The 15,045-nt window shown below is 46.3% G+C and overlaps 1 protein-coding gene across 1 annotated transcript in view; it reads left to right on the top strand.

Moving 5' to 3' along the window:
• LOC138284835 (pancreatic secretory granule membrane major glycoprotein GP2-like) overlaps positions 1–12,463 on the top strand; it is a 198,540-nt gene extending 186,077 nt beyond the window's left edge. Inside the window, exon 9 of the mRNA XM_069224024.1 lies at positions 11,909–12,463. The gene's annotated coding sequence lies outside the window, so the exon portion shown is untranslated. The remainder of the gene's footprint in view (positions 1–11,908) is intronic.
• Positions 12,464–15,045: the final 2,582 nt, after the last annotated feature.

Genomic DNA, 15,045 nt, shown 5'->3' with positions numbered 1-15,045 from the left:
ATTAGTGATGTAATCAATGATGTAACTTAAGATATCAGTGATGTCATTAAACATGTTATGAGTGTTATGGTGGGGGCACAAGTTATAGTTAGTGCTTCAAAATTTTCAGTATATTTCTAGGTTTCTTTTTAAAAAGAAAACACATATTTTTTTCACACCTAACTATAAAAGTACTTCAACATTTGTTTTTTTTTAGTAAATTTCCAGTTTTTTTATTGTATAGTAATATTTAATTACCATGGGTAAATGGAACCCCCTGCTGTGCTGTGCTTTGGGGGGCGGGGGGCACATGGTCCTGCCATGGGGACCCATCCCGTAGGTTTTTTTTCTTAAAGAGGACGGGGATGCCTAAAGAGCCTTGAGCCCTGATCAGTATAGGGAAAGGTGCAGAAGACATTGTGACGCGACGGGTTAATTAGCTTGAGCAGTGTAGATGAGCGTGATGCCTGCTGAAACCCCCGAACAACGTGGAAAAGTTCATGATATTATTTTCAAGCTTGTTTGTTTAGAAGACTCCATCTCAACCTTGAGAACGAGAGTACAGGGAGAAGATGGAATGAAAACAAAGTCTGGGGAAGGGCAGAGCAGCCAAGTGCTGATAAGATAGCTAGAAAATGCCAGAAAGAGATAGAATCCAAGCTTCAAGTTATTTAAGCACTGAAGTGCGGGTGAGGGATTTGAAGCTCGCAGATGGGGTTGTGAAAGCTGCCATGGCCCAGCGCTGCCTCCCTGTTTTGCTGTTCAGAGACCGTGACGCTTGAGGGGGAGAGAGGTCCAAGCAGGCGGTAGAGGGCTTCCCAGCATTTCGTGGACTAAGTTAAGTTCCACACAGGGATGAAAGGCCTTTGTTTCTCTGCTCTATTATTATGATTGATTATTATGCTTGTACTGTGTTTATAATCTGAAGAATTCAGCTTGTTTATATTTTGCTTTCTGAACACCGTAGTGTGAGCCTGCTGCAGTAATTGAAACATACATTTTGGTATGCAGTTAAGCAAAGCTAATCTGAAGACTTCAGCTTGTTTATATTTTGCTTTGCTGAACACCGTAGTGTGAGCCTCCTGCAGTAATTGAAACATGCATTTTGGTGTGTAGTAAATCAAAGCTTATCTGAAGTATTCAACTCGTTTATATTTTGCTTCCTGAACATCGCAGCATGATGCATTTTGGTATACAGTTAATCAAAGCTTATATCTGTCAATTAACTCTTTGCTTATATATATGCATAGATGCTCTTTGTAGTGTACTCATATATAAATAGATGCTTTTTATTGCTGCGCTTATTCTACTATTGTTGATGTGCTAAATACATATATTCACCTGAAATTCTAGTAAATCTAAATTGTATTCATAATTAGCGTGTGGTCCTTCATTGAGCGTCCTTATTGACCTAAACCGAACAGGTGTCAACCAGTCACCTGGATAAGACAAGCCCTGAGCCTCTTTAGGCCATGAGGACCTCATCCCCATGGTCATCTATTTTTTAGAAACGAAAGGGGCCCCTTGGGCCCATTTATTTTAGCAAGGGGGGGCATGTAGTCTCTCTCCCTAGGCTAATGTTGGCCCTGGGGACCCCATCTTTTCCGGGCATGCCATTATTTTGAGGGGGAGGTGAGGTGTACATGGCCCCACTTCTAAGGCTGATTCCAACCCTGGAAACCCCATCTCCTGGGGCCCTGTGTTATTTTTATGGGAAAGGGGTTCATGGGACTCCACTCTCTGGACCGGTTTCGGCCTCAGGGCCCCATCATCTGGGGCCTGGCTGCATTTTTAGCTAGAAGTACACATGTTCCCCTCCCCGGGCATTTGAGCCCCGGTGAACCCATCCCCTAGGGTCCAGCAACCTTTTTTTAGATGGAGGGGTCACACAGCTCCCTTCCATGGGCTGATTTTGGGCCCTCCATCTCTGTGGACTGGATGCATTTCTCAGGGGGGAGGGGGCACGTGGCCCCCTACCTGGGCTGCTTTCGGCCCTGGGGACCCCATTCCCTGGGGCCATGTGCATTTCACAAGGGGCAGGAGGCACATGCCCCCCCAGGCTGCTTTCAGCCACAGGAACCCTATGCCCTGGGGCCTGCGCAGTCAAAGGTGGGTGCCCTGGTGCGCACTCTGGGCACCCACCATAGTGTCACTGGGGGCCTCCAGGGCAGCCTCAAGTCCCCCAAGGCTCCAGCCGGCTTCATGCACTCAGCAGGAGCTGACATTGCTCTTGCCCACAGAGAGTAGCTCCTAAGGCTACTCACTGCGGGAGGGGACAATATCAAGATCTGTTTCCCACCTGCATCACTGCAGGCAGGAAAACTAATCTAAAGACCGCTCCCAGCAGGTAGGAACATTTCCGAAGCTCCCACCCACTAGGAGTGCACTTGATGTTTGCTCCCTCTTGCCAGGGTTTTGAAAATACTCCCACTAAGTCAGAGGAAACACAAGGGTGTCAGTGGCATGGGTAGGAAAACCACAATGTCATGGTGGTGGGCTTCCCAGGACATAGCCTGGGAGATGGCCCTGGGAGATGGGGTACCCAGGTACATTATGTGGTCGTCAAGCGGGGGCCAAGTAAAAGGGGGTCCCAAAATGCAATTTCCCCATGCCATTTCTTTAGGGATTTTTGGAATGCACTACAGCTAAAATGTCTGTATGGAATCACACCGTATTTGGCAGGAAGTAGATCTTGGTCTAGAAGGCCTGTTTTTTGTGATTTTGTTTAAATCCATACAAGTTTTTTTTTTTAAGTAAGGCTCAAAAATATTAGTCTATCTGAAGGATTGAGTTTGGGGGAGTCCCAATAGAGTCTTTGGAGCACAACTTTCAAAAAAAAAAAAGAGCATTATGAATGGCCACAGGGCTTTTTTCCCCCCTTTGAGCACCTGCCTCCTACAGTAGTAAGGGTCCTCCAAGCGTGGGTGCTCTGATTTGCTGTCAGCAACATGAAAACAAATGTTGTGGCAGCTATTACAGGACTCTGGGACTTAGTCCTATGTCCTGTCCTGAAAATGTTTTAAAAAAGAACATAAAGGGGCTAGGTAGTCATACCTTGCTCCCACTAGCCCTGGGGCCAAAATGTTTAAAGAAACGTTTTTGTTTTGCTGTGATCCTACAGTATTCCAGCAGGACTGCAATAACAAAATGCCTCCCGCCCTCACTGAGCCGATTTTGGACCTCAAGGCCTCTTCCCCTGAGGCCAGTCATATTATTTAGAAGGGAGTGGGGCACGTGATCATAGGGTCAGAAATCCAGCCCGAAGCCTCGTAAGGCCCCAGGGCCTATCCCCTTGAACCTGCTGCATTTCGAAAAGAGGAGGGAGGTGTGCGGCCCCCTCCTCATTGAGCATTTCCAACTCCTGGGGACCTCTTCTGCTGGTTTCAAAAAGGGAAGAGAGCACAGCAACCCTTGAGCCTGTAAAGGGGCCAGAGACCCCATCCCTAGGTCTGCTATTTTTTTAAGGGAAGGGTGGCATGTGGTCCACCTGCCCGAGCCTGCAAAGGTCCTGGTCACCCATCCACTGGGGTGGCTATTTCATAAAGGGAAGGTTGGCATGTGGCCCCCCTCCACGAGCCTGCAAAGGCCTTACACACCCCACCCTCCAGGGCAGGTTTTTTAAATAAGGACGAGGCCTTCAACCCCCTCCCCAAGGCTTGTAAGACCCCAGTGACCCTGTGCCTTAGGGCTAGCTCAAATAATGTTTCCCAGGGAGCTCACTGCCAGGGCAATGTTTCTCTGCCCACGAGAGCATGGGTACTGATGGAGAGCTGGCAAGGGGCTGTCAGGGCCCTGGGGTTTCCCCTGTAACCCTCAAAGAAAAAGTAATCTGGGTGTCCTAAATGAGCTCCAGGACACCCAAAATATATATTTTAAAAGTGAATAACAAATGAGCGGCAATAGCTGCCTATTTATTATTCACCTCTCCTAGCAAGGAGTGCCCCATAATGCGCTAGGGCATTTTAACAAAATATCTTTTCATGCTCTTTTTAAAAGTATTTTAAATTTAATGTCACCCTCCCTCCCGCCGTTAATGCATGTCATCCATGCAATAATCCCTAGAAATAAATATATCAGCCATACAATACCTACCTGAAAATAGCTGTGTAACACTGATCTACAAAAAAGTCAGCCGTGCCGTAACATCTACCTTCTAAAATATCCATGATACAATTGCAACCTGCCAAAATTAGTTGTATAATCTTTATCTACAATATGCCAACCATGCAATAATTTTTTTAAAAAAATCTGTTTATTAAACATTATGCACAAACAGTAGTACATTTTACTATTAAAGATTATGCAAGCTAGCTGCATGCATATGATGTCTTGTACAATGCGGTTACATTTTAACGTACTGGAGTGCAACTTATAACAATACAACTTATAATTAGAGCCACGTTTGAGTACTAAAATTATATATGCTGGCAACAGAGGTGGTGGGGTTGGGGATGGCACTACTGCTGTATATGTGAGCTATGGGACAGGGGACAAAGCTGGGGTGGGGGGCCCATGGCACAAAGAATGGAGGAAACAAATCAATATGCTGATTCCATGGGGTTGCTGCTGGGAGAAGCTCCCACAGCTATGCCTTGCTGTGCTGCAGTTGAGTTTGCAGCTGTCTGGGCTGAGTATTTGGTGGGCCGCAGGGGGTTGTGTAGTGTGGAAGCTAAGCAGGGAGTCAACCTCTGGATAATGGCTGGTTCAGGGGGGGTATGTGTCATCTATGGCTTCTATGTTTACCACAAAGTTATCCCAAATTTCAGCACCATCCTGTATCAGTCCCTTGTGTTGTAGCTGGAGTAGTGTCTGAGCCTCTGCTTGTGAGCGACTGTGCATGTCGCGGACCCAGGTGGAGTGTGGTGGAGCATGTGGGGCCTTCCAATGCATGGCAATCAAGCGCTTGTAGACTACAAATGCGAGGTCTATAAATCTGTGAAGGTGTTTGTCATCTTTAACATGATGGCGTGTACCGAGTAAACATGATTCCGGAGTGGGTGTGAGAGTATGCGCGACGATATCAGCTGTGGTATCCGTGATTCGTTGCCAGGCCATATTTACTGGGAGACAGCTCCATACCATGTGCTAGAGGTCAGCTGCTGGGGTGGCACATCTAGGGCATACAGGGTTTGAATTCGGATACATTTTATTGATGCGGGCCGGGGACAGATAGGAGTGGTGAATGTAGTTGAATTGGGTGTACCGCAATCTAGTATTGCGGGATACGTTCTTGATCGTGGTAAGAGCTGCCACCTAGATTTTCTGTGGTAATGGTGTGGAAAGGACGGCATCCCAAAGGGATTTAGCATGTGTCAGGTCCGAGCAAACCTCTGCTAGGAGCACTTTGTATAGTTTAGTTATGATGCCTTTTGTGTTGCCTATAGTAAGGATTGCAGTGAGCAGATGAGATTTGCGTGGTTCAGCGTTGCCGAGCCCCCATAGGTTATTGAGTAGTCTTTTGATGGCACTGTATGTCAGGAAGGCCCCAGGGTGCGTGACCCCGGCGGTCACTAGTTCCTCGAAGGTACATGTTGTGGAGCTTGAATAGTAATCCCCCACGTTTAATGGTCTCATGTTGTGTGTATCGCGATGTAGTGAGAGTACTTGGATTCCCAGTAGTTGAATCATCAGTAGCAAAGGGGAGTAAGGAGGCAAAGGGGCTCTACCTTGGACGTATCTGCGCCAGCAGAATCTGGCTACATCCAACAGTATAGACTTTTTCGTCGGACGGGGAGGGCCAGCCAATAATGAGGTTAGAATTGTTTGTGGTGCCGTCTGTGCACGCATCACTTCGCTTTCTGGCAGGGGTGTTTCACTGAGCCACATAGTTAGCCATTGCAACCTAGCAGCAGCATAATATAGTTTGAAATTTGGCATGCCCAATCCGCCCACCTCTTGCGGGTATTGTGTTATAGGTAAAGCTACTCTGCGCCTATCTTTACCCCAGAGCAGGTCAGTTAATAGGGAATGCAGCTTGTGAAAGAACGAGCGTGGCAGGAGTATCGGGTGTGCGGTGAAGTAGTTTAGAAACCTCGGAAGGATGAGCATTTTGGCTATGGTTACCCGACCCATAGGAGATAGGAGGAGCGAGCTCCAGAATGTCAGTGAGCCTCGGGTGGTTCTGAGTATTCTGTCAAGATTGCCCTCTTTCAGGTCGACCATTGTGTGGTAAATTTGTGTGCCTAAGTATTTAAAGGTTGTGTGTGACCATGGTAGTTGGTATTGGGGTAATGCCATATGCAATTCATTTGATACGGGGGTGAGGGGAAAGATACTTGACTTGGACCAGTTAATTCGCAAACCGGAGGCGAGTGCGAGGTTGTCCAGTATTAACATTACCCCCGCAATGGAAGTGGTGTGATTGCGCAGGTATATTAAGGGGACGTCTGCATATAGGGATATGATGTGGTGTGTATTGGATTCTGGGATGCCCCATGTGGGGGCGTAGCTGCGGAGCTTGATTGCTAGTGGTTTCATGGCTATTGCGAATAGTAAGGGGGATAGCGGGCAGCCTTACCTAGTGCCTCTGCCTATAGAGAATGCTTCGGAGATAACTTGACCTGTCTTGACACGAGCTGTGGGTTTGGAGTAAAGTGTTTTGATCCAACTGATGAAGCCGTGTCCAAAACCAAATGCTCAGAGTGTGCACAGGAGGTAGTCCCAGCTCAGTGTGTCAAACGCTTTTTCTATGTCTAGGGAGAGGGCCACCGCTTCTGCCTCTGTGACATTGTGCATTATGCGGAGTAATCTTCTGATATTTAAGAAGGTGTTTCTCCCTGGGATGAATCCAGACTGATCAGAGTGTATTAAATTTGGTAGGTAGGGAAGCAGCCTATTTGCTAGGATTTTCCCTAGAAGTTTGCAGTCCGAATTTAGGAGGGAGAGCGGTCTATATGATTTGACATCTAGAGGGTCGCGGCCCGGCTTTGGAAGCACAACTATCAGGGCTTTGCGCATGGAGTCAGGCAATTGCATCCTGTTACGCGCTTCATTGAACACCTCTAGAAGTAGTTTCAGGAGGTGAATAGCAAGGGAGTTAAGATACTCTACTGGCAGGACATCTGAGCCAGGGGTTTTACTACTTGCCATTTGTGACAGAGCTAGGCGTATTTCTTCTATGGTGATGGGGCCATCTAGTGTGTCTGCGTTGTCAGTAATGTGTGAGTGTTGGGGGACTAATGACAGTAGATCAGCCAATTGTTGTTCAGTTGGGGAGGGGAGGCGTATATAAGGAGCAATAGTAAGTAAAGAAGGCCTCATTAATTTCCACCTGGGTGTTGATGATGTTACCTGAATGCAATTGAATCGCGCCTATAGGTGAGGATAGCGCTGGTTGGCGAATTAGCCATGCTAATAATCTTCCCGATCTGTCTCCCTCTGCGTGTTGTGGCGCCAAGAAATGTCTGTAATCATGCTTACATAGCCTGGTGTCTGCCTCCTTGTGGCTGGCTCTGAGAAAATTCAGTTCCTCTAACGAGGACTCATTTCTGGATACTGCTACCTCAGCTCTGTTTAGTTTAATCTCAAGCACTTGCAGCTCTTTGGTAAGTATCTGTCTTACTCCCACTGAGGCTGCGAGACAGTGACCGGGTATCACAGTTTTGTGGGCGTCCCATTCGATGGCGCGAGACGAGGTTGAGTTCTTATTCAGGGAGAAATAGTCAGACAGGCACTTGGCCAATTCTGCATGGAAGGGAGGGTCTGTGAGAGCCTCTGTCTGCAGTCGCCATGTGGGTATGCGAGTGTGCTGTGCGGCCCCATACCAGAGTTGCATATAACGGGCTATGGTCTGAGATGGTGCGAGCAAGGTACTCGCATGTGCTTACTTTCTGAATTACAACCGCTGATGCGAACAGCATGTCTATTCTAGTGTGCACTGAGGAGTAATAGGAAGATTCACGGTGTGTGGGGTGTCCGGTTCTTCAGATGTCCTCCAGACCATTATTGGAAACCCAATTTGCTAGGTCAAGTGAAGCACGATTGGACGGAGCGGTGTTGAGCGGGGGAAATGAGCGGTCTGTGTGGGTGTCTAGGACGCAATCAAAGTCACCTCCCCAAATGCAATCTAACGCTGGGTCGCTAAGGTTACCAGTATTAAGTGTACTCAGAAAGTCGCATTGATTTGTGTTATGAGTATATAACGCCACCAATGCTGGGGGGAGCCGTCAAGGTAGCCCTCCGGTATCACATATCTCCCATTGGGATCACATTGCGTACAGGACGTGATAAATGGGACCCCTGGGGCGATCCAGATCGCCACCCCCCAGGCGAATGACGAGGATGTGGTTCCGTGTAATTGCCCTTTCCATTTTACGCGTGTACTTTCCAGTGTGGACTTGGATAAATGTGTCTCTTGCAGCATGGCTAGATATATCTGGTGTCTCCTGAGATATGTGCAAACCTGTTGCCTCTTGCGCAATGATGCCATACTTTTTATGTTCCATGTGAGTACTTTCTATTTTGGGATATGTTGTTGGTTTTGGGAGGTCATGAGGTATTTATGGGTTTAATTAATCGAGGGAGGTGTGTGGCCCCTGCTACATTTGTGTTAGTGATGTGCCATGTGCCCGCAGAGGTTAGCCAGTATGTGCCCTTGGTGTAATTGAGTGTAATCTTAATGATTAAACAAATGTGACGTGAATTACTGTAAACGTGATCCCTATTAAACAACGTGGGAGAGAACAATTGAGTGAAAATAAAATCAATAACTGTATACAACATTAACTGTAGTGGTGGCAAGGCTAGTGAGGTTCCAGCGATTGCCAGCTTGGGAGAACAGTCCATATGGAGTGGGCGTGCTTTAGGTTGTTGGTTCCAAGTCATGAGGATGCCCGGCCCGGGTTGCCCTTAGTGCTGGATATTCTGCCCGGGACCTCAAGTGACTGGTCTGCTGTGGCGTGTGATGATAAAGGGCCTCAAGTCCTCTCAAACAGTTCCTAAATTAATATTCGGGTTGGGCCCTGTCGTTCCAAATTAGTCATGGCGCGGGGCACTGAGATGTGTAGCTCCTGAATGTTTAGCAAATATCGTCTGCCATGTGTGGTGTGAGGGAAGGGCAACGGATAGAATCCGCGGAGTCAGAGTTTGCGTCTTGGTCTGGTTCTCCGTCTGTGTGGCTGGATAGGGTTGTTGGTGATGCATTGACAAATTGAGATGTAGCCTGCAGGAGGAGAGAACGCTCCGTTTGAGACTGTTCGGGTGTGGGTTTCATGCCTTGTTTTTTGCGTTGCCTGCGTCTTGCCTCGGGGGAGGACCACTTTTCCGCAGGGTTACTTGTGTCTGTTGGATCAACCAGGCCCTTGGCATGCAACCAGGTCCATGCATCTTCTGGAGTTGTGAAAAAGAGGGCTCGGGAGTCGTCCTGTACGCGGAGTTTGGCCGGAAACAACAACGCATACTTGATGTTGTGCTCGTGTAGGCGTTCTTTAACCCGGTAAAAAGAGCTGCGTTTCTTCTGCACTTCCGCGGTAAAGTCTGGGTAGGCTGTGATCTCTGCATTGTCAAATCGTATAGGACCTGATTTACGGAATAGTTGTAGGATGAGGTCTCTGTCACAGTAGTTGAGGAGTCTTGCTATTAGTGGGCGAGGCTGCACGCTGGGTGGAGGGCATCTGCCCGGGACCCTGTGGGTGCGTTCTATTGAGAAGAACTTTGGGATATTGTCTTTTAGTATTGTTTCCGTGAGCCATTGTTCTATAAATAGTTCTGTGCATGGACCTTCGGCCCGTTCAGGGAACCCCACTAGGTGGATGTTGTTGCGGCGTGATCTTCCCTCTGCGTATCCAGCTCTGCGTTTTAAGGCATCCACTTCGGCTGTCAGGTGAGTCATCTGCGCTTGTAGGTCCTTCACAGTCGAGGGAAGGGACACGGTGTCTCTTCCCAGTTTCGCTACCCTATCAGCCAGTGCATGTTGGTCTGTTTGCAATAAGTTGACATCTTCTGCAACTGATACTATTTTGGCTTTGAGGGTGGACTTGGTCTCAAGGCTAGCTTGCAATATCTTTTCGAATTGTGTTATATGAGCCTGTAGAGTAAGTTCCATCTTCTGCAGAGCCTGGTGCGTAGTTGAGTGTTCCCCGGAAGAAGGGGGAGCACTAGAATCCATGTTCCCTGAGGGTGCACATGGGGTTTTTGGTTTGCCCATTTGGTGTCTGAGGCACCGGAGGTTTACTAGTGGTGTGTGCCCGGTTAGATATGTCGTAGGCTGAGCGGCAATGTTAGAGAACTGTGGCACTATGTCGATTAGGGTCCATTTACATTACCATGAGTGCCAGGCAAAGGATGGAGTTGCAGCGCCAGTGTGGTGGAGTGTCTTGCGTCAGCCGGGACAGTTTCCTAACCGCCTCGGGCGAGGCGGGGGTGTTGGTATTAGTATATCAGTCAATCTGGTTCCAGGTCCTTGGCGGTATTATTGTGCAGATGCCCAGTTCTGCAGCTGTGCATCCGGGTTACATATGCGAGCGGTAAATACGTAGTTCAATCGAAGCCACACAGGCGGCATCGTCCTACACGATGCCGGAGCACTGGCGCGGCGTGGGGGGTGCTGTGTGTGGGCGTAAATGGGGTCACTCTGGCTCAGAGGATCAAATCAGCATAATTGCAGCAGACAGTCAGGGCACCAGTGGGCTGACGAAGAGGAGATGGAAAGGGGCACAGGGCTGTGCCGACTCTCTGCCCAGCTTGAAGCAAATTTCGTTCCTGAGAAAGTTTATTTATGGAGCCAGGGGGATCAGAAGTGGTTACTGCTGTGCTTTTAAGGGGCAGTTGTCAGCACCGTGTATGCTGACCGAGAGGGGGGCCAGGGCCTCCTGTACACGCTGCGACTCGGTTTATGTCACCGAAGAGCGCAAACACATGTACAGCGTCGATCTCGTGTCAGTTCATCGTTATCTCGCCTCTGTTGGATCCCAAGTGGCCGCACCTCTCCTGTGCCCAGGCCACACGTTGCGTCCCTCAGCAACTGCGACCACGGACCACAGCCTGGCCAGGCACGCCGTTCCGGTGCTACGGAGACTTTTCAGCTGGATTTAATTTACCCTTTAATAAGGGGAGTTGGGGCCTGGTTTACACCAGTGTCGCACTGGCGCGCGGGCTGCGTCCATCCTCAGCAGCGGGCAAAGCGCTACCGCGAGCTGGGTCCGGCGCCTAGCCCGCGCCGCACCACGGAAAGGGGAGTCCGGTCCAGTGCTCACCTTCTGCGTGGGCTCCGAGCCCAGGTCCCTCACAAAGCCGGTTTTCACAAGCACGTCCGTGCTCCTCGAATCCGCGCGAGGCCTTAGTGCGCCGACGGCGGAGCCGGCCTATGGCCCAGGACGGGACTCGCCCAGGTCTCATTCGCAGGTGTTCGCACAGCAGCGCCTCGGTCGTTTCAAGGTGCGATGGGCAGCGTCGGCGTCCAAAGTGAAGCGCCGCTTCTAGTTGAGGTTCTGGGCAGCCGAAAGAGCAACGCCTGCCTCGAAAAGAGTTGAAGGCGTCACAATCAGGATAATTAAAAAGGGCCGGGCGCGGAGCTGCAGTTTATGCTGCCACTCCGGTCGCCATGTTGGCCACACCCCCCAACCATGCAATAATGTCTAGCCACAAAAATATAAGCCATATGTAATATAATATTTTACAGCAAAACTCACATGCTCAAAATATCCATACTCAGACAAAGGTCCCTCGCCTTTTTGTAGAATTTAATTGAACGCTGTTGTCACTCAAGGGCTATCTCTCACATTTTGGGGGAGTATTTGACTCCATTCAGATATTGTTGTGATTGATCGTTTTTCAATGGTCGATATGTTTGCTGTCTTCTTTACTCACTAGCCAATGTTATCATTGTTATAGTCTTTTTTTTTGTTGTCTGTCTTTTCACTACAGTTCGCCTCACAGCGATGATGAATGTCTTTTGTACTTGAGTCTGACTATGGATGTGTTTTGTTGCTAGGCGCTGGACCAGGGATGCTGCAGATACATGTAAAAGACTGCCTTGCTCGAAAACCTTCCTAGTACCTTAAAGAAGAACCTGTTAGAAACATCGACGTGCTGTAAATGATGACTTCGTTTTTGCTTTGATGACCTCATGAGTTGAAGAACATTCACACAACGATATTTCCTTTAAATTTCTTTGGCAGAAACGTATTGTTTGACATATATCTGGGATGCATTCAAATGCCAACAACGAACGTCAAAATGCCAGTGGGGTCACCACTCTACATTTTTCTCTAAAAGTGTCTGCTTTGCCATTCTAAAAAGACATTAATATAAAACTAAACAGTTCAACTATTATGATAACAGTCAGTGTAATCTGGATAAAACGCATAACCCTCAAGTTTATAAGTGAAAAAAGAGGGAGGGATGACAATCTATGCACCTTCATGTAGTTTAACATTTATTGTGTTCCCCACAATACGAAAGTAATTTTTGGTTGCCAAATTTGTAAAGGTAGCAGTATTTTCGGTATTTTCAAAAGACATTGCCTATAAAATGAAATGTAACATTACTGACTTTTGATTTCATCAAAACAGACAGACAAGTTCTAGCACTGAAACAATTAGACACTGAAGAAGAAATGAAATGAGAAGTTGGACTAGACTCGATTCAGACCTGTGAGGAGCAGGTTTGACATATCTATACGCCAGGTGCTCAACCTACTAAACTGTTTTACCGATCCCAATGGTAAAGTCTTAGATCTGATTTCCCTATTTGTGTTATGGGTGAGAGAATGCCTTGCTTATGATATATAAAGTAGATTTCTATCCTTGTAAAAACAGGATATGCTGTAATAACCAAATGAGGTATAGATCTCAGGGTGGGATACTTACAATATGGAGCATTACCATACCACCTGCAGTTTTATCCTGACTGCACCAGGTCAGAGCTGGCAAAGTCAACTGGGGAAGATACGTGCAAAAAGACAGAACAAGCCGATTTAGGTGCTTTATGTACTGATTCCACATGTTATGCTCATTCCCAGGTTCAGAATTGGAAACAGAAGGTATTTACAGCATCCATTAAATAAATACCCCACTCTGTTCAGCACATAAAAATATAGCCCTGTCTTCTCTTTTTAAGTGCAGAGTTCTCAGCTCCGCAGTCGTAAAGTTACTATTAAATCTTCGTTTGTGTGTACCGAAAAAGAGTGTAAGTTTACCTTTGTTAATCAGGCCCATAGTCATGGGAGGTTGGGCTTTGCTGTTCAGCTCCCTGGGGTCACCTGAAAACCACACTTAATATAAATGTTTTTTTAAAGAATGATTTTAGATAATGTGGCTTATCTTGTGGTTACATTCTTTCACCAACCTCCCATAGGGATGCCATTTGTGTTTTTCAGGAAACCTTCTGTTTGGTTTATAGTTGAGGTGGCTCAGTCTAGGTGACATAAATAGTAGTACTCATATTACTAATTTACTTGAGGTCTCCTTTACATCCAGGAGTTTTTTAGACATTAACACCGTCTTCTCACTCTACGGTTGTATAGTCTTTTTTCTTCCAGTGCAAAGTTGACAAAATCTTACCTTTTCATAATTTAACAAGCATTTGCAATGCAATGGGTCTTGCATTTGCTTGAGTTATAGCTATTGATGTTGTAAATTCATAACTTATTCATAATTTACTTTCCACATAAATTGGTCAACCCTGCCTCATAATTTGGTCTTTTCCTTTACATAATTCCGGTGACCCTGTATATAACTAAAGCACTTCCATTTATCCCCTTCATCTATCTGCAGCCAGAAACGAAAATGTTGCCATTTCGCATCCTAATTAAATCTGCCATGTTAATTCCAATGGAATACCACTTTCACCACCCTACCATCAGACTTGCTGGCAGGCTAACACAATTTCCAAAAGGAGACAGCCACGCAGGAGTAGCAAGAGAAATAAACTAGAAGGGTCACCCAAACATATCAACAGTGTTCAGTCATAGTGTAAAAAGCATGTTAAGCTGGCCTGAATCATGGTCATAATTGCAATAAGGAGAGAATATTAAAACATATACCATTATCATATAAACGTAATAAAAACCTTTATCAGAAATAAACTTTTGGCATTAGATTGTAATGCTCAGAACAGCCATCAGAGGACACCACAATGAAAATAGCATTTGGAAAAAACATGGTCATGTTACCATATAGTTAGCCCCTAGAGGGCATAACCAAATGAGAAGAAAATGATTGAAATGACTGCAGTGTAACCATATATTTAGCCCCTAGAGGACATAGTGCATTATGCATGTTCAGGGCTAGCAGGCCTACTGCAATGATATTACAAATAAGACCCATAAAACTCTAATCAAACCGAGGCAAGATAGAAGATGCAAGATTACATTTTGCCCAGTGCCTTTCGGCAAAATAGGACATTTAAGCACAATTTTTCTTTCCCAGCTGACCTTTTGCAACATAAATAGTTGCAAAGTTAGCCATTTTTGTGCAAGCATGGGGGAAAGCATAAAATGTTGTAGCTTTGTGGAGAAACAGATTTTCGTTGAATTTCACAAAGGTTACCACACACCTGTATCTCGCTCACTGCCTAAACATGGATCTGATAGTCTTTGATGCTTTTCCTTCGGTGCCTTTTGATGGAGGCAGAGAATATAGGAAAACATTTTTCTAGAAAGCCCCATAGAGAGGTGTAGTTATTAAAGCTGCTTAATGGCATTACTAGGGAAAGATAGAAGAATGTGCATTACCTGAATCTCATCACATGGGCCCTGTTTTCATTTCACTGATTTTATTTCAGTTTATCTCACTTTGAAGTGTTTTAGTTCAGAGCATACATATCTCTCTGCTGAGATCTTTCATAGGGGACTTTCGCTCTTCTTAAATTTAACAAAAATCATATTCAGGTGTTATACGCTATATCGCATGTGAATGGGGAGAATACTGAGATTTGAAAACTATACCCCGAACCAATTTGTTGCTGTTTGTTTTAGAGACTTTTTTTTAGCCATAGTAGTGTTAAAGCACATATGTTTGAAAATTATGTGAACTTTTGGGAAGATTACATGACACTGCATGTACATTTTGTGAGGTGCCCTTCAGGTTATCTTTAGTGAAAATTTAACGTTTGGTCATGACAGAAAAA

The sequence above is a fragment of the Pleurodeles waltl genome, chromosome 3_1 (assembly GCF_031143425.1).
Source record: "Pleurodeles waltl isolate 20211129_DDA chromosome 3_1, aPleWal1.hap1.20221129, whole genome shotgun sequence".
Classification (NCBI taxonomy): domain Eukaryota; kingdom Metazoa; phylum Chordata; class Amphibia; order Caudata; family Salamandridae; genus Pleurodeles; species Pleurodeles waltl.
Note: the sequence above shows the minus strand (reverse complement) of the source record. Positions and strands in the feature narration are given on the sequence as shown.